This window comes from Hevea brasiliensis, chromosome 3, assembly GCF_030052815.1.
Source record: "Hevea brasiliensis isolate MT/VB/25A 57/8 chromosome 3, ASM3005281v1, whole genome shotgun sequence".
Classification (NCBI taxonomy): Eukaryota; Viridiplantae; Streptophyta; class Magnoliopsida; order Malpighiales; family Euphorbiaceae; genus Hevea; species Hevea brasiliensis.
In genome coordinates this window covers 53,279,690-53,299,701 of record NC_079495.1, presented here as the reverse complement: position 1 = coordinate 53,299,701, position 20,012 = coordinate 53,279,690, and the positions used below count along the sequence as shown (strand labels likewise).

Genomic DNA, 20,012 nt, shown 5'->3' with positions numbered 1-20,012 from the left:
ACTGGGTTACCCATCGCTAGGGCACCGTCTCATTTAACTTGGTTGTAATTTATTTCTAAAATTTTTCCTAAATTTTTTTCTTATTAATATTTGAGTTATTTATGGCTCCTCACTCTAGTCTAAATATTTTTCGAGACATTCTAGTTATCCATACCGACACCGGTCACCGGAATAGTAGAATGTATGGAATTACTACAGTGAGGGTGTTACAGCTCTTATTAATGTGGCATTTCAAGTGGCATTATTTTTTATTGAATGGTAGTCCTCACATGTCACATCACTTACAATTTTAAAAGACAATTCCTTCTGCCTCCCTCTCTCCCCTCACCTTTATTTCTCTCCCCATCTCTCTTTAGGAAACTTGTTATGACCTTGACTAGTAAAATCTAATGCGAATTTAGGCCGGCCATCATACTGAAAGATTCCCTAATGGCACTCAAAATTTTCAAGAGCTATGCTCTTTGCATCCTCATGAAGAAGACAAAAACAAGTAAATTTTTATGAATTTAGACCAGAGTCGAGTGGCTCTATTGCTTGCAAGTCACAGTGACAACTCATTGCAAAATTTGTAGTCATAGTCTATAGTTGCACTCTTATCCCCATTGGTGGAACAAACTACCTCCCTCAATCATAATGGTCACCTCTGTCACACCTTACCCCTCCGTAAGGCATAACATGATCCCGTAGTATACCTAATGAATTATTAAACTTCATCTACTGATAACCCATTAAATACGCTACAAGAAATTTTAAACCTTTTCTTATTTCTTTTTACAGTGGTGAGCACTTTTGACAAATGTTAAATTTTTTTTTTAAATGAAGTGAAATCAAATTATAAATCTGAAATATCAATAATTTCTGTAAAAATTTCAGCAGAGTGCCGTCTGTATTTGGAGCAAAACAGTTCTTCAAAAACTTGTAAAAAGCACTTCCAATATATTTGTTCAATTCCAAACTCCAATATGGTCAATTCAAATTAGTGTCCTTAACACAGTTCAAACTCAATTCAATATCATTTTTAGCAATGCCAAAGATAAAGTGCAAAATAATTGAGTATTTCAAAAGCTGAAATAAGAGAATTGTAATACAACATTTTGACAGGCCAAAATAATTTACAACTTTATTTTACAACTACTCAAGACCAAGTACAATTGAATAACATAGTGTTGCCAATCAATAACACAACTTAGGTCATGACACAAATTTTTTCGAACATGCCGTGTTGTACACCACGACAAGGCATACTCACCCCACTAATCGAAATCAATGAGGGAGGTGGCCAGCTAGCTAATGAGTAACACAACTTAGGTCATGACACAACTTAGGTCATGACACAAATTTTTTCGAACATGCCGTGTTGTACACCACGACAAGGCATACTCACCCCACTAATCGAAATCAATGAGGGAGGTGGCCAGCTAGCTAATGAGTACTCATCCATACTCACCTTAGACTGGCAAGTCAGAGAGGGAGGAATATAGTCATACTCACCTCATAAATGGAGGAGGAACATAGTAATATTGCCATGCCAAGTGTGAATCAAAACAATTTCAAATCACAATATTTAAATATTTCATACAAACCACAAATCACATTTTATCTCAAAATTTCCATTTGAAAAGTAGGCAACACAATAATTTCCAAATAAAATTCTAAAAGCCAAAACAATAAAAAATAATTCATAACTCATTTCTCCAAATAAATTTTCTAGTAAAAGCAGTAAATATAAAAAGTATTGTGCACAGACCTGATTTGAGTCGCCTCTAGGCCTTGACTCAATGTTCCTTATGCTTTTCAATATCCTTTTCAACTGAAACACACAATTTAAAGTGTTTCAGTACTCAGTTAAATTTTTTCTAACAATAAAATCCAATATCTAAATTTTCTTAGTACTATTCCCTTCAATTCATTTCATTAGTCAACCTATAATGTTGACATTTAATACACACTAGGTGAATTAATTTTAATGTTACCAATATGTCACATTTTATAATCTTTTAGTGTTGGTATATATTACTAATTTCATTTTCAAGTGTATTGCATTTTATTGCAATTATCAGATTTTGGTATGCTATTTTGACCTAGCCGGATGACCTAGTTTCCTCGGTTTTTGGGTTCTAGTCAGAATTACAAACTTGTAGGTCTATGTCTTAGTGAACTTTTGCCACAAATTTTAGGTCATTTGGAGTTTACTAGACCAAGTTATGGTCATTTTACTATTACTAGACAGATTGCACTAAAATGGCAAACTTAGGTCATTTTTAGGTCATTTCTAATTCTGGCAGTTTTTATACCCGAATTTGTGCAAGCATTTTGACTTGCTTATGGTCATTTCTGGGTTTTGTGGTCTATACAAAAGATGTAGCCCTATGTCTAAACTTTCCAACTATATAAATTTCAGGTCATTTAGACCCGTTTTGAGTGAGTTATGGCCAAAATACTGACTGCTGTTCAAAATGGTCAATTTTCAGGTTTGCAATGTCATCAATCCGGATTTGGTCAATTTTCATGTCACTTTCTGGACAGAATTGAGGTAGGTTTCCAACATGAAAGTTGGCACATTTTGTGCCTAGTTTTACCTCCAATTGGCCTTAAACCAATTGGAGTCACACAATTCCATTTATAGCCTAAAACACATACTGCCCTTAACACATTTTTAAAGCACCAAACCAATCACACATTCAACTAGTTATAACTTCATTCCCAAACCAAATTCTGCATTTGTATCATACCATAACCATTTATCACTTCATTTTACAGTCACTTTGGGCAGAATACAATGACAAATACAATTCCTAAATTATAAAGTCCATTTGTAACAACATATACACATAATATTCCTAACCATTACACATAACTTCCATCATAAAATTACATATTCATTCTCTACTAAATCATATACATATGCTGCCACTTTTAGTACCATAATTCAATAAACTTTTCATGAATAAACACTTTCAATCTTCACCATAAGGCTGCCCAAGTAACAAATATACATCAAGCTTCCATTTTAACTTTTCAAACTTACAATTCAAACTATATACATTGTAAATCAACTCCTATACATTTAAGCACTTAAATCAATACCCCAAGTCACCAAATACATGAAGAAATAATTCATTCTCCATGGACATAAGGGCTGCCAAAATTTGAACAATTCACTAACTCAACAAATCTTCCACTTTCTTCCATAAATCAACTCCTCTCAACACTAACACAAACTTTAACAAAGAAATGAAAGAAGATTGGACATGTACCTCAAGTGAAACTTGTCAAAACTCCTTCAAATCTCTCCATTTTTTCTCCCAAAATGCTGCCCAAGAGGTGTAGTCTAACTTTAGTGAAGACAACTTGATGATTGGATGGCTTGATCTTGAGTGGATGAAGCTTCACACATGGGACGGCAATGGAGTTCTTTAGGGAGAAAGGAATTCGACAAAGATGAATTTGAGAGGAAGAAGAAAACATTAGTGGAGTATTTTTCCTTAAGTGAGTTTATATAGTCCACTAATTTTCCACTAATGCTCCACTTAACTTAAATTAATAATATTATAATTAAACTTTTAATTATTCCCATATTTTTCCACTTAATTTCTCTTAATCATATTTTATCTTTAATCTCATTTTTCATTCAAATTTTCAAAATATACTACCACTTACTTTTCATGGACATTTAGGTCAAAAGCAAACTCGGGGTGTCAATTGACCAAAATGCCTCTATTCGGATTGTACTCCCGATTTTTCGGTAACGTCGATTTTGTCGGTTTCTCGATTTCTCATTTTTTTTGTACTAATTAATTAATTTTTCTTTGACATTTTCTAAGTAAATTATACCTCAATAGATGTTTATTTAAGTCTTAAAAATATTTTCTAGGGTTCCCCGTGGTCCAGGGCTAGTCAACGGTCCACGCTGCAACTTCTCGGTGCTGTCACCCATCGCTACGGTTTTTGGCTCGTTTAACTTAGTTACATTTCATTGCTCTTATTTTTTTCTTTATTTTTCTTGTATTCTCCTCTATTGTATTTCATTATTTGATGTCTCCTCGCTAACATTTAAGTGTAGTTTCAGGCATCCTAGCTGTCCGGACAGAAACCGATTACCGGAACAGTAGAACGCACTACTGAATATAGGGGTGTTACAACCTCTCCAAACCCTACTGCTTTGAGTGCTACGACTAAGGTGTCAAAGTTGGCATTAAAAATATTGTACTGAATCCTAATACTTTTGTCTATAATTGGTTATGATGCTTCATTAAAGAAAGCATAGTTAATGGGGAAGTTGTCATTTCTATGTAGAGTTAGGAAAAGGTTAAATGTTTACAATGAAAGATGCATTATTCTTATTCATAAACTAAATGATTTGGGTAATGAGATCACTAATATTAAGGTGGAATCTTCCAATAGTTGAATAAGGCTGGTCATCATGTGAGTTGTATACATTGGCATTGAAGGTTGCAGTGTCCTTTATAGAGTCTCCTACCTAACTTCATTGAGAGCATTTTAAATGTTTTAAAGTGTTAGGAAGGTCAAGTTTATGAATGACCCATTATAGGATGTGAGAAAAGGCTCATTCCTAATTGCAACATAATAGTAATGCAAAAAAAAAAAAAAAATGCCACAAAGAGAGAGAGGGGGGCGAAGGGAGGTAGAAGTTTAAAAAATTTTAAGCGATGTAGCATGTGGGTTATACCATTTAATAATTAAAAAAATGTCACTTGGAAAGCCACGTCAGTAAAAGCATGCTCCTCCCAAATTCAATTTAAAATTTTATTTTTCAAAATTTGAAAAATTGGCCGATTGTGTCAAAATTAAAATAATTAGATTAAATCACCAAAGGACAAAAATGTTTGAAGTTTTAGTATGATTAGGCCTTTTTAAAATCAAATTAAATGCATATGCAATGTTTTGAATTTTTACTTAATTATTTTGGGTGTAATTTATGGTACTTCAATGTATAAAAAAATTATGGGAATTTATTCAAAATATCATGGAATTTTATTTTTAAATTTTTTATTTTAAGGCATTTAATTTCAAGAGTTTATTTTAAATTATTTAAAGATTATGTGACACATTTTACATTATTTTTGTGCTATTAAAATTTTTCTAAACTTCTTAGAATTTTTTTTTGGGATTTTTTGGAACTAATTTTGAGTCCTGGAATAGAGCAAAACTGCCAAAAATGGAGCATGGGATAAGTCAAGGTTGAATTGGACTGGTTAAATCGAACTAGTTCCCTTCCCTTTTTTTCTTCTCTTTTGCACATCTCTTCCCCCTTCCCCCCTCTTCTTCTTCTTCTTCTTCTTCCTCCACCCAACACCACCTACCATTAACCACCAATTACTACCCTTGCCACCAGCAACCACCTTAGCCCCCTCTCTTTGCTAGCTAGCCACCTAATATGTTCGAAAATCATGTGTTTTTTTGGCCAAAATGGCCACAGGCCCATATTCATTTTTTTTTTGTCATATCTACCTCCTTTGGCCACCATTTCATTTCCAGCAAGGTTAGGCTCAAAACGTTCCTCTTTTCATGAACTTTGCATGGACAGGTTTGTGCATTTTTGTTTCTCGATTTTTGTAAATCAAGGTTTTGCAAGGTTTAGGTCTTACGAGTTTTTTTTAGTAAAATTCCTCTCAAAATAGAAATCTAATAAAAATTTTGAGACCACCAGTGCATCTTACTCATCGAGAGCTTCAAGAAGAGACCGATTAAAGAATGTTTTGTTACTAAAAAAATTTTAGAAACCATGAGTTTCTTGGTAAATATATATTCTTACTTGTAATATTGTGGGCTTCATGTAGGTACCTTCATTTTAGAGAAATTCCACAGACGCATAGGACAATAATTTTGGTTTGGGCGCATAAACTCCAGGATTGATCTTAGAAAGGTTAATATTACAATCATTTCTACCATTTTCTGACAACCTAGACATGCTCTAGGTGTCAAAATTAGCATAGATAAACTCAAACTCAAAATTGTCATTTTTGCCTTGAGTTTTAGCTTAGTGTTTAATTTAATATCTCGGATTATTGTAATTAAGTAAACTTAGATGGAATAGTAAGACAACATTATTAAGTATGCTAGAGAGTATTTATAAAATTTTCAAAGTTGATTTGGATATTTTTAGATAATAGTGAAGTTTAGGCATTTGAGTTAAAATTTGGAAATGACACTAGCTTAGGTTGATCTAGTAGGTCTTAGATGTGCATTGTGTTGTGTGTTGTGGGTCTAAGGACTTTTTGATTATTGGGAAATATAAATTGTGTTTTTTGGTAGGCAGGTTAGGTCCTAGATATAAAGGAAATTCTGTTGAATTTCGGCATGAACTTCTAAAGTCTTTTACCTCTCAAATTATTTATTGTTGGTCTTTTTTTATAGTTTCTTGGTTTGTTTGTCTAAGTGATCCAAACCAGCTATCATCCTTATTTCCAGCAGCATTGGTAGATGTTAGATCACATCATTTGTGAGTTCGATGTTGATTATTCTTATATTTTCAATATTAATAGTATTCTTATGGGCATGCTTAAGCATTCACTTGTAAATATATTTAATTAGTTGTGGCATTAGGAGCATTCTTTACTTTGCATTTTATTTTTGTTATGTGTTACCTAATATGGATAGATGGATATGGAGCCTCGAGGTAGGTTGGCTTGATCACTTACTAACTCTCATGGACATGGATATGGATGGGTGACTTTAATATGACCCTATATTTCATTGACTTTTGCAACTGTGGGTTAGGTACGACGCTACATTTTGCTGACTCTCATAAAAAAGGACTAAGAGAACATCTTGGATTCAAAGAGTCAAGGTAATGGGGTTGGCTTCCATTATGTATTATGGATGGGTGTGTGTATAGCTCTAATTTATCTTTTTGTGTAATGATTTGGGTGATTTAATTGCTTGGTGTATTGTTGATTTATAGGATTGCATTTGTATTAGATAGTTATAGAAATTATAATTATAATAAATATATAACTCCCTGAGTTGAATGCTTAACCCTATTCAATTATTTTTCCCTAAGTGACAGTGGATATTATTTTGAAGTTAACCTATATTATTTCTCACAAGGAAATTTGAAAATGTTAATGTATTAATGATACTTTCTTTTATTTAAATCCGCAACTCTATAATGACTATAGTAGTATTCCTTGTGATGTAAAACTAATGTATTCAACTTATTATGTATGTGTAATGTTGGATTTAGTGTGAGCTAAACTCCCTATTATCATTTTTTACTTTTGTTAAGGATTGCGAGGGTGAGCTAAGCTTCGCAATTGTGGATTTGGTTGTATTGCATGTCAGGTGAATTTTTCTCTTTATTTGATTGTCCAATTTGTGGTTGGACTCTTTTCATTTGAATTCTTGAATTAGGCTTTGTTTTTAGGCTGTAGGTTGTATGAGGCTTACTATAAGCTTTGGTGGCCTTATGCTAGCCTAAGTTCTAATATTGGTCTAGCCCATGGATCAGCTCATGACAAAGTTAGTATTAGAGGATAAAATCCTAAGTCTTAGGAAAATGTACCATGCATAGTATAGGGTTATTATTCATTCTTGTTCTATCATCATTGATTCTAGATTTTGAATTATATCTTGCCATGTGTTTATGGTTTTCTATGCATAGATTATGAATCCTATAGTATCTTTTACTAATATGGTTTTAGTTTCAAGAAGTGATCCCTAGAGGAAGAAAATGAGCTATGGTGTAGGAGCCAAATGCACAAGATTAAGCATTTGCATAAAATGAAGCACCAGCTAATAGATCACGTGGTAGGAGACCTAAAGCTACTCAAGTTAAAGAATAGCCATAACTATAAATGGTACAAGGTCCTGTAGATCCCATGGTAGTAATTATAGTAGGGCTATAATGGACTATAGAAATGATAGAGCAATACATGGAAAATCTTCCATAGCAGTAGCTAGTACAGATGGTAGAACTATTTAAACAAATAATTAATTTTAAGAAGATAGTTCTTATGGAATATGATAGTACTAGAGATGCTTGTTAAGATACAATCAAGAAGTCTAGTATAGAGTTGTAATTATTTGATAGATGACTCATAGAGTGTGTACAACATGTCTTGGGACTAATGCCAGGGTAATGGATGTCTAATTATATCATTCTACGGATTAAGGGTTTAATATGGGTATAATTTTCTAAGTTGTTCATTAACAAGTTTATCCTGAAAATCTTCAAAAACTTGCATCAATGGGCCTTTGAAGCAATAGGATAAAATGGAAGGTCAATTAATGATTATGCCAATGAGTTCTTAGAGTTGAGTAAGTATGCCTTGTCAAGTGTGGCTACTGAAGCACTGCAAGTGAAGAGGTTACTTAAAGGGCTATATAAAAGGTATGCTAATTTAGCTGTAACTGGTAAACCAACCCTTTGATTTAGCAATGGATAGGGTGCATCAAATTGAATATGAGGGGAGGACAGTAGTAAACATGAAAAGAATAGAGTGGAAGAGTCGTCTGGTGCTCAAAATATGGGATATAGTGGAGCTTTTAATATGGGAATAATTATAGGCCTTAGTAAGAATGGTTAAAAAAGTAATCTTAGGTGATAAGATTCGGGTGGACACAAGTGCAAAGTTGACACTTTAGAACAAGATACAATTCTACTATTAGTGGATAGAGTTTTGGGCAGAGTAGCACAGGGTTTGGATCTAGATCATATTTTGTGCAATGTCCTCATTGTGGTCATGTTCACCAAGGTCCTTATTTTAAGCAGTTTTAAGGATGTTTTAAGTGTGGCCAGTAGGGTCACTTTGCTCGAGATTATCCATCTTTTGGAGGACAACAAATAGGGATACAGGGTTTTATGGCTAATGCTTCATGACTTATGTACTCTAGTGCTTATAGATCTTCTAATGTTCAGTATAATGTCCAGCAAGGCCAAAGCTATGGAGGTCATAACTCCAATGGTAGATTAACTAGTAGAAGATAAACACATTATTCTGCAAAGCTAAGTAGAAGGTAGGCTAGGTTGTTCACCTTTAGTCACCAAGATGCACAGACATCAAATGTAATGGTGGCGAATATTCTTCGAATTTGCTCTTTAGAGGCACATGTGTTAGTAGATCTCAATGATAAGCACTCATTTGTTTGCCCTATGTTTGCTTTGAGGTTTGATAAAAGTCCTTTGGCGTTAGAATGCTTGTTATCTATGTTTATCCTTTTTAATGACACCATAGATATGACTATGTTTTTTTCCTATCTACTTAATGAGAGTGGATGGAAGGGAGTGTAACACTCCTATTTGCATAGCTTGGTATATTTCACTATTCCGGTGATCGGTATCGGTCTGGATAATTAAGGAGATTAGAACCACATCTAAGATAACTAGATAAGCCCTCAACACAAATAATTAGTAATTGTCAATTAGTTAAGTATAAATAAGAAAAACAGAACACAAGAAGTTAAATGAGCTGAGAGTCACAGCGATGGGTGACCTTCTCGGGAAGGACTGCGAAGTCGATTTAAACTCAAATTTCGAATCGTAAAATATGGCGCTGCGGTCCTTAGGACTATTGCGAACACAGTGGAAAAGAGAAAATCACAGAAAAGAAATGTTAAGCTGGTCAAATAATTAGGTTAGAGATTCGGAAGAAATATTGAATTATTTGCAAACCGGGTCGAACCAGCGAGGGGCAATTTGGTCAATTGGTCCCTAGAGCTGACTCCTGACCTAACTGTCAAATAAAATCAGAGAAAAGAAAATTTTGGAATCGAGAATTAAATTAAAGAACTAATGGAAAAATAAATTAAAAAAAGAAGAAAAAGTGAAAAAGTGATGACATCATGCATGATGCAATAAACATTATAATTAAAAATTTAATTTTCGATAATTTGTGGTCTTCCTAAAGGTTAAAAAACATAAAAGAAAAAGAAGAGAAAAAAAGAAAAAAAAAAAAGAAAAGAGTCATCTTCTTCCAAGTTTTCCTTGACCTCTCTCTCACCCTCTCCCTCTCTAAAATCCACCATGAAAGCTCACTTTTGAGCTTGAAGAAAACCAAACCGCACCATAGAAAACTCACTTGCTGTGGTTAAAGTTTGTTTGGGCAACTAGAAAAGAAGATTCAAGGGAAAGAAAGAAGAAAAAAAATTGAAGGAAAGGAGGATTTAACTTCAAAGTGTAAGGTTAGTAAGCTAACTTGAAACTTTTAGTTTAATCCTTATGTTTTTAGCTTAATGAACTTAGAAATTAACATTTAATGAAATGAAAACAACTTTGGAAGACTACAGTGATTTCGACCAGCTAGGGTTTGATATGAGAATGTATGTTTTTTGATTGAATTAAATATGTTAGGAAGCTTGATTGAGTTGAGGAAGTATGTTTATATGTGTTGAATTAGTAAAATATAACAAATTATGGGAGTTAGGGTTTGGACCTAGGGTTTTGGAAGACAAAAATTGAAGAAATGGTCAAATGGTGTTTTTGACCTTGTTTGAGCTAAAAAATGGTCATATGTGACCAATTGTGGTATGTTGGAAGTGTTGGAATTAGGTTTAAATTCGGATTGGATGTGGTCAGTTTACTGGCAGCATGACCAAGGTCCCTTTCAGGAAGTGTGAGACTAATTGGGAATGAAACTAGGCACAAAATGACACATTTTTCATTTAGGAATCATGCCCAGAAAGTGACCATAGCATAGTGAACAAATTGACCAAATCCGGAATTGGGTGTTCTGCCCTGTACAAAAATGACCAAATGAAAAGTGTTTGTTCATTTAGTCATAACTTGGACTAGGCAAGTCTAAATGACCTAAAATTTTGCCAGTAGAAAGTTGAGACATAACCCTACAACTTTTATGAAGAACACAAACCCAAATTGTGCCCTCAACCAAGTCATTTAGCTACCCAAAATTAGTGACCTAAAACTGCCAGAACCAAATTAATGCCTAGAAAATTTAGGTTAGGCCAATCCGGCCAGCCATGTTCAAATGGCTATAACTTGAGCTACAAAACTCCAAATGGAGTGATTCAAAAAGAGAAATAAAGTTAAGATAATAAGAAACAATTTCTATGAAGAAAACTTAGTCAAATTCTAACAGCAACATGACCAATGGAACAGTGCAAAATAGGACACCAAAACTGAAAATTTGAAATTTGTGCTTAAAAGACTTAAAATTTGAGAAAACAACCAAAACCAACAAATTAGGTAACCAAAATGTGGCATGTTGGTGAAATTGAAATTCCCATACCTATTAAGCCTTAGAACGTCAACAAATTGACTTGAATAGTATAGTGAATAGTAACCCCGAAACACAAATTTTAAAAAACGTCAATTTTAGCATATTAAAGCTATGTAAAAGTAATTTGAATTTATTTTTGGATTTATGATAAATTATGATACTGATGCACTGTGAAACTGTGTGTTTCAGTGGAAAAGAATATCAGGAAAGAAACCGAGGGATTAAGTCAAGGCCAAGAGGCGACTCGTATAAGGTTTGTGCACAACATAGAATTTTTGTAAATTTTCTTCTGCACATTATTTTGAATGAATTGAGATATGAAATTGTGACACAATTGAATTGAAAATTTTATTATGCTTTTGATTTAAATTGTTGAAAGATTAATTATTTGTGTTTGAAATGGCAATAAATGTTTAGTAAATTGTTAAGATAGTTTTGAAACCACAGTGTCATGACCATATATTTGAATACCTCACTAGCATGACTAGTGGGGAAAATCAATTTCAAATTTTGATTCCTTCTCTGGCTGAAGTGTTGAGGTGTGTGCCAGTAGAAGAAGAAAAAGAATGGATTCCCATATATTTGAGCTAGCTAGCCTTGTGATGTGACTTCTCCTTAGCCTCTGGCTATTGAGATTATATTTGTTTCGAATGGCATGATATAACTGTGTGTTTTAATGAAATTTATTTTGAGACTTTTGCAATGAAATTGTTTGGATTAAAATCTTATAAATTATGTTTTGAATTTATATTTCATGTTCAGTTTAATTTTTGAATAAATATGTTTTAAATTCTACATAAAGATTATTTTAGTATGTTGTGCACCACTGAGTCCTAGTACTCAGCGATGGCTGTTATTACTGTCGTAGATATAGAGACTAGAGGAGTAGCAGAGTGAGCTGCTGAGGATTGAGGAGCTACCTACTCTAAAGTTTATTAGATATATTTTATACCTTGATTGTAAAAATTATTTTGATGTATGTAAATGTAGGAAATGGTCATGAGCAGTTGTATAAAGCTTGTAATAAATTTTAGTTTGGATTTTTCCTAATGTAAATTTTTAGAATGATGTATCTAAATTGTTTTATCTTCATTGAAATATGAATGGAAATATTTTGTTTTAATTTGAATAAAATTGAATTATAGTATTTTGATGATGTTGAATTTTGGAAATTTAGGAATGATGTTGAAATTGGTTGGAATGGATGTTAAATTGATGAAGTTGTTGAGATAAATCTTTGGAAGTGCTTTCTACAGGTATTTGAAGAACTGCTTTCTCAAAATACAAACGGCACTCTGCCGAAATTTTTCCAAAATTTGCAGACAAATAAAAATGGACAAAAATTTTTACTAGTTTTGAAACTTCAATTAAATATTTTTAATTACTACTAAAATGCTCACCACTTCCAAAAAGTAAGAAAATGGTTCTAAAATCCCTTGTAGAGTACTTAATGAGTTATTAGTAGGTGAAGTTCAGTAGTTCATTAGGTATTCTACAGGATCATGTTATGCCTTACAGAGGGGTAAAGTGTGACAGGGAGCTCCTGGCAAATTTAGTTCCTCTTTCTGTGATAGATTTTGATGTGGTTTTAGGAATGAATTAGCCATTGAGCCACTATGCTACTTCGAACTATAAGAATAAGAAGGTAATCTTCCATATTCTTGAGGTTGAGGAGTTCAATTTTGATGGAGACAAATGTGTGGCAACTACCTTGTGTGAGCAATTAGTGCTAAAAAGATGTTGATGTAAGGCTGTTAGAGTTATTTGGACTTAGTAAGGGGGTATTTATGGATAGTATAAGCATGGATAATGTTATTATGGCTAGGGAATTTCCATATTTTTTCTCTAAAAATTACTTAGGTTGTCTTTAGAAAGGGAAATTGAACTTTATACAGATGTAATGCCAGATACAAACCACATCTTTATGCTACCATATAAGATAGAACTAAAAGAATTAAAGGAGCAACTATAAGATTTGTTAGACCAGAGCTTTATCCAGTTAAGCACATCACCTTGGGGTGCTCCAATTTTGTTTATAATGAAGAAGGATGGGTCTTTAATATTATTCATTGACTATAGGTAGTTAAATAAGGTGACAATTATAAATAAATACCTTCTTCCTTGGATTAATTATTTATTTGATCAATTATAAGGAGAACAATACTTTTCCAAGATAGACCTATGATTGGGCTATTATTAGCTAAAGATACAAAGAAAGGATACACCAAAAATTGCATTTAGGACCACTTATAACCATGTGCTAGCAGGCTTTATGGATCTAATGAAAAGTGTGTCTAGACCATTCCTAGACCACTTTGTAATTATGTTCATAAATGATATTTGGGTATATTCTTGAATCAAGAAGGAGCATGCTTATCATTGAGGATGCAAGAGGTGTTTAAGACCATGGCACTTAAACTAAAGCATTCTAAGTAAATTAGAGTTTTAACTAATTATAGAGGGGATTCAAATGATGCAAGAGGTGTTCAAGACCATGGTAAAGGTTTAAAAATATAAAAGTAGTTAAAATGAGTAACTATAAGAAAATGGAGTTAAGAATTTAAGAAGTCTCAACTTAAAAATGTATTCTATAAATTCTAGGTTGGCAGTCGAAAGTCAAACCTTCGACCAACAAACAGTAAAATAAAGGGAATTCTTACAATCTTTGTATAATCAACTTAGAGATCTAAGTCTAAGACCTCTTGATGTCTCTTATAGATGTAGAGGGGAGATTTCAAGGCTTTAATAAGAGTCCATAGTCCCAAAATGAGGAACAGTAATGTTTTAAATAGTATATTGTCCAAATCAGTGAGTATAAATTACAAAATGCTTTCTTAAATCATGTTTTACTTTACATGTGCATTCCTGCATCTTTTAATTATTTTATCTAGCTATATTGCATTTTAAGACCATAGTTAAGGTGTAAAAATATAAGAGTAGTTAAAATGAGTAACTATAAGAAAATGGAGTTAAGAGTTTAAGAAGTCTCAACTTAAAAATGTATTTTATAAATTCCAGGTTGGCAGTCGAGAGTCAAACCTTCGACCAATGCATAGTAAAATAAAAGGAATTCTTACAATCTTTGTATAATCAACTTAGAGATCTAAGTCTAAGACTTATTGATGCCTCTTGTAGATGTAGAAGGGAGATCTTAAGGCTTTAATAAGAGTCCATAGTCCCAAAATGAGAAAGAGTAATGTTTTAAATAGTATATTGTCCAAACTAGTGAGTAGAAATTACAAAATGCTTTCTTAAATCATGCTTTACTTTACATGTGCATTCATGTATTATTTAATTATTTTGTAGAGCTATATTTCATTTTAGGTTGATACATGTATATTTAAATATGTATTTAAATCATAAAGCTATTGTATTATATCTATGCATTGTTTTATAGCTATGGATGATTTATTGGTTTCCAAATGGGAAAGAAATGAAAAGGAAAGGAAAGTATGCATGCATTATGATCTCAAATGAATGTAGGGTGTTCGAGTAAGGCAATTATGTGTCTTTGGTATCTGCTTATACGAAATAAATATTAAGAGGAAGTCTTAAAGAGCTCCCATAGTGGGGCTTGGCATATTGGATAAATGAAATGTAAAGGGAAGGGGAAACATTTAGTGATATAGCTACCTTGTTGTGAATTGTTTGTTCTATGGAAACCTAATGCGATTGCTACATTCATGAAATAAATTAATAAATAGTGGTTCGGGCATATTGGATAAATGAAATGTAAATAAAAGGGGGAACTCTTAATAATATAGTTACCTTGTTGTAAATTATTTGTGTTATAGAAACCTAATGCAATTGCTACAATTTTTTGCTTGATGGATGTTAAATTAATACATTATATTTTGCCTAGTAATTCTCTAGTCATTGAGTTATATACTCACACCTCTTCTTCTATCTAATCCTTTCAAGGACAAGATTAGTAAGAGATGCAGTTAGCAGATTTTAGAAAATAACCTCCAAATTTTGATATAACAAATTTTCTTTACTCTTTTGTATTGTTTTGTAAAGCTATATTAAGACATGCATAATTTTGGTTACTTTTGGTACTATGGTTGCTACTGTTAAGTTTTGTATTAATGTGTTGCTGATAAGATTATACGTAATTTATAAGATGATATGTTTTCAAAGGAATATCAAAATGAAAGTGTTGAAAGATCCCATTTACATTGATTCCATCTTCAAATGAAAGCATATGAATGATTATGATGAAAAGGGTTACCCTGGCCATAAGAAATGAATTCAAATGAAAAGAATGTTAAAGCTAATAGTAAATTGGAAGAATTCTAAAGGAAATAATGTTTTATGTTTATAAATGAATGAGTTTTGCCTTGTATGGTTATAAAAATAAAAACTAAAGAGAGAAGGTCAAGGTTTAGGCTTACCATGGGTTCTAGTGGCCTTATACCTTCCAGTGCTCTAGTGCTAGTAACAACCCTAGATTTGGGTCATTACATTAAGAATGCTAGAAAGAGGGGGGAAAAAGAGAGAGATAAAATGGTAATTTCCCTTTTGAAAGATTGTAAAATGGTAATTTCAATCTTTTTTTATCTAGAAACCTATTATTGCAGGTTCGAACTAAATTAAAATTTAGGGATTTTTTTTGTAATAAATTGAAATTGACTGATGGAAATTAAACAATCCTTAAAATTAAGGGATGAAGAGTAAAAACAACAAAAAAAAGATGAAATTGAAATTCAAGCACACATATACAGGTCAAGCAACCACCCATCACCAAAATCTTCCTCCTTTAAGTCACCTTCATGGCTAACATCTTAATCAACCATACTCTACTAGCAAAGAACTAATTCCCAAGTCTAACATCATAGTGTCTAGAATTGTAAAAGAAATTAGAGCAATGTTTAAGCCTAACACCAGCCTCTACTTCTCCAAGTCAACAAAAGTTTATTAGTCTAAAGGTTCCTAACTAGTTAGGGCAAATTGAGTAGGCCCATCAATGGGTAGCTTAACCTTAATAGGCTTATGAGCCTTAGAAGAAAAGGTTAGGCCTTAAATCATGCCTATATAATTACATGTTTTTGCCATCATTTGAATAACCCAAATCTATATCCAAAAAAGGTGGATGTAACAACCCAATCTGGGCCCACTACCGGTATTATGGGAAGGATAGGCATGAAACCACTAAAACCCCTAGCAAGACTAAACATCACTTTTATAAACAATAGTGGGGCTTATTTCCATTTTAAAACACATTTAAATAATAAAACAATTTATTTATATCATAGAACATTTGATTATAAGCATAGTAAACCTTTATACATTTATAGCTTATTAAGAGTTCCATTAACTTTACATATAACTTTTACCAATAAGGCAATAGCTTAGAACTCACAACTTGGGCTGTATCTTTAACAATTTTCCATGAAAGGGGGAGTTAAATAAAGAGAATGAGCTTTGGGGCTTAGTGAGTAAAAGCCTACTTAGGGAAAGGAAAATATACATTAAAACAATTTATATGCAAACATATGCAATGTAACATTCCCATGAAGGCTTCATAGCACAAACAATTTACATCAAAGTAATTCATAACACCAGTGATTCCCTAGCCATCATATATGTCCAATATGCCCGATCCATTAAAGGAGCTCCTTAGGACTTTCTCTTGACTTTCTCTTAACATAACACATAATGGATGCCACTGACACAGAAGTCATGACTTACCTAAGTTGGATTTTAAAATCCTTGGTACTCACATGTCAAAAACACAAAATTGCCTTACCTGACATCCCTTTTCCTTTACTTTCATAAATGAGCTCATATGCTTGCATGCCATTTCCTTTACTTTCTTTCCTTTCCCAATGGGAACCAATGGGTCATCTATGAATTACTAACACAACATACTTAAATTATGCAACATATTTGGGAGCATAATATACATTCATATAAATAATCCTAGGGATGTAAAATAGCTAATAACATACATCATGATATGTGGATGCATATGTATGCAATCGGAAAACATCTAGTTAAAAGAATTTTAGTAGGTTCTACTCACTTGGAGTTATTAGACTCTTCTACTTTGCCTACTAATTACCTTTAAGTCTACAAGTGAAGGGTTATAAAGGAACTTAATTTAGGACTTAAATATTATTAGTTAGACTTGGGATTTCTTAGCTAAAGAAGGTTTGGCAACCGAAGTCTGCCATGCATTATTCACGTGAATCAGTGGCTGAACCTATGATTTCCCAGAATTCATCCAAAGTGTAAAAAGCTATGGTTTCAACCCTCAAAGCCTAGCATCAAGTACTAAGCTCTCATTCTAGGTTCATTACATCATTTTAGACTTTTAAATAATTATAATATTCTTTATTAACTTAGATCAATGCATTTAACCTCAAATCCCCTTCTTTTACATAAAACCCTAAAATATCATTGAACAAATTCTAAATTAATTCTTTTACAAATTACTACCCTAAAACTATTAAATAAGCTAAGAAAAAGGAGAAGGAAGCTTACCTCATTTGAATGGCCTTTAAGGGAGGAGTTTTTCACACTTCTTCTTTAATTCATTTGAGGGAGGAGAGAAAAGGGTACTCTTTTACCTTTTGGAGAGGTTTATGATGATTCTCATCCTTAAAAATGCTTGGACAATGTGTTTTGGGCTATGGGTTAGAGGAAACAAAAGGAGAGGGGAGAAATGGGGAGAAGAGCGGAGAAAATAAGAGAGTGGGCTGATGGGAGCTCCAACCCTTTGGTTTATATATTTTGTCCTAGACTAATTTTGGCAAACAAACTTTCTTGGATAAGCTTATTCCATTTTAATCTCTCTTTTGTTTTTTCTCCCAAGACACTTTACTTCTTTTGGGCTTCCCCTTTTTGAAACTTCATTGGACATTCCCTTCCCAAGTACGGATTTCAATTGTATAATATGCATGTATACATATATATATATATATATATCCCTAAAGTAGGATTTTAGTCATTGAGCCCCAAAATTCAACCCTTTCTCTATATTCCTTTTCACGGGCAAGAGTTGAAGGTATAATCCAACACAGTCAAGTTGTAACACCCCTCACTCGTCTACAGTATGGCCGAGCATAGCGTACTACACGGCGTGCCGGAGCACCTAGTCTGTGATTATCTTATTTTCAGAATACTCAATTTGGTTTAAGAAGTCTTTATGTGCTATTCATAACATACTGGTTCTATTTTCATATTTTAATAAAATCAGTGTTTCAAAATTAGTAATAAAAATTTGGCAAAGTGCCGTCTGTATTTCGGACAAACTGTCCTTTCAGACCTGTTAAAAATAGTTCAAAAAAAAAAATTTATATATATATATATATATATATATATATATATATATATATATATATATATATATATATATATATATATATATAAAGTAGGATTTTAGTCATTGAGCCCCAAAATTCAACCCTTTCTCTATATTCCTTTTTAAGGGCAAGAGTTGAAGGTATAATCCAACACAGTCAAGTTGTAACACCCCTCACCTGTCTACAGTGTAGTCGAGCAAAGCGTGCTACACGGCGTGCCAAAGCACCTGGTCTGTGATTATCTTATTTTCAGAATACTCAATTTAGTTTAAGAAGTCTTTATGTGCTATTCATAACATACTGGTTCTATTTTCATATTTTAATAAAATCAGTGTTTCAAAAATAGTAATAAAAATTTGACAAGGTGCCGCCTGTATTTCGGACAAATTGTCCTTTCAGACGTGTTAAAAATAGTTCAATATGATAATATCAAAATCTCAACTATTTCACAGTCTTGATTTCTCAGTAAAGTCAATAGACTTTTACAGTCATTAAACAGTTCCATAATACAGTTCATAATAATTTAAATATATCTAGAAAACCTCTATGTTATTTAATATGTACAAAATATTACAAACTTTAGAGCTTTCATAATGTTACAAAATACAAGGCCGAATTTAAAATACAACAGAAGTACAAAATACAAGATATCCTAAGTCCTACCATGTATGCAATATAGTGTAGCTGACTCTAGACTCCTGTGCAGATCTGATGTCTCCCCCGGTCATAGGTCTGCTAGGCTCCCCAACTATGTCTCCAATACCTACGCGTTACAAAAGCAACACGCTAAGCAATTTTGCTTAGTGGTGCCAAATATAAAGCAATATACACTAAAATAAAGTAAATGAATTTATGACATCGGTATTCTTTACAATTGTTGATTCTACCTTTATTTGCTAACATTTCAATATTTGCTAATTTTGGTAGTGCTGTATGTTAGAAGACTGAATTTAGCTATTTGAATTTAATAGTACTTGAATTACTGCCTGTGTAGCCTATATACTGACCAGACTGGATAAATAGATATACTGGCACTGGGTACCTAGTACCTCAGGCCATCACACCATCGGTCACAAAATGTCTCCCGGTGTGCAATAGTGTGGCTAAAAAGCCATATAGTCAATCTGGCAATAAGCCAAGTATAAATACACAATATATATAGCCGTAGGCTATTAAAGTCATAGTGTGACATAATATGCCGTAAAAACACAGTATGGCATAAAGCTATTTACAGAACAGCTGTCAAAATCCTATTGGCATGCCAACCTATCCAAACTAGTTAACTAGGAAAACTAGGGCACATTATAAATTAATTTCTTAATTCTTCAATTTTTAGAGTTTATTAGCTATTATGTAATTCATAAGTCAATGCATATGTTGACCTTTTTAGGTACTATGAATAAGTTGTTTCTAGCATCAACATGTCACAAATTGTAATTCAATATGTAGCCAATGTAGTGCAATTTACCATTTTTACAAGTTGGCATTCATTGCCAAATTGCTTCAA

At 32.8% G+C, this 20,012-nt stretch overlaps 1 pseudogene; it reads right to left on the bottom strand.

Moving 5' to 3' along the window:
* Nucleotides 1–330: 330 nt before the first annotated feature.
* On the bottom strand, nucleotides 331–4,587 carry LOC110667148 (glucan endo-1,3-beta-glucosidase 8-like; annotated as a pseudogene).
* Between the last annotated feature and the right edge of the window lie 15,425 nt (nucleotides 4,588–20,012).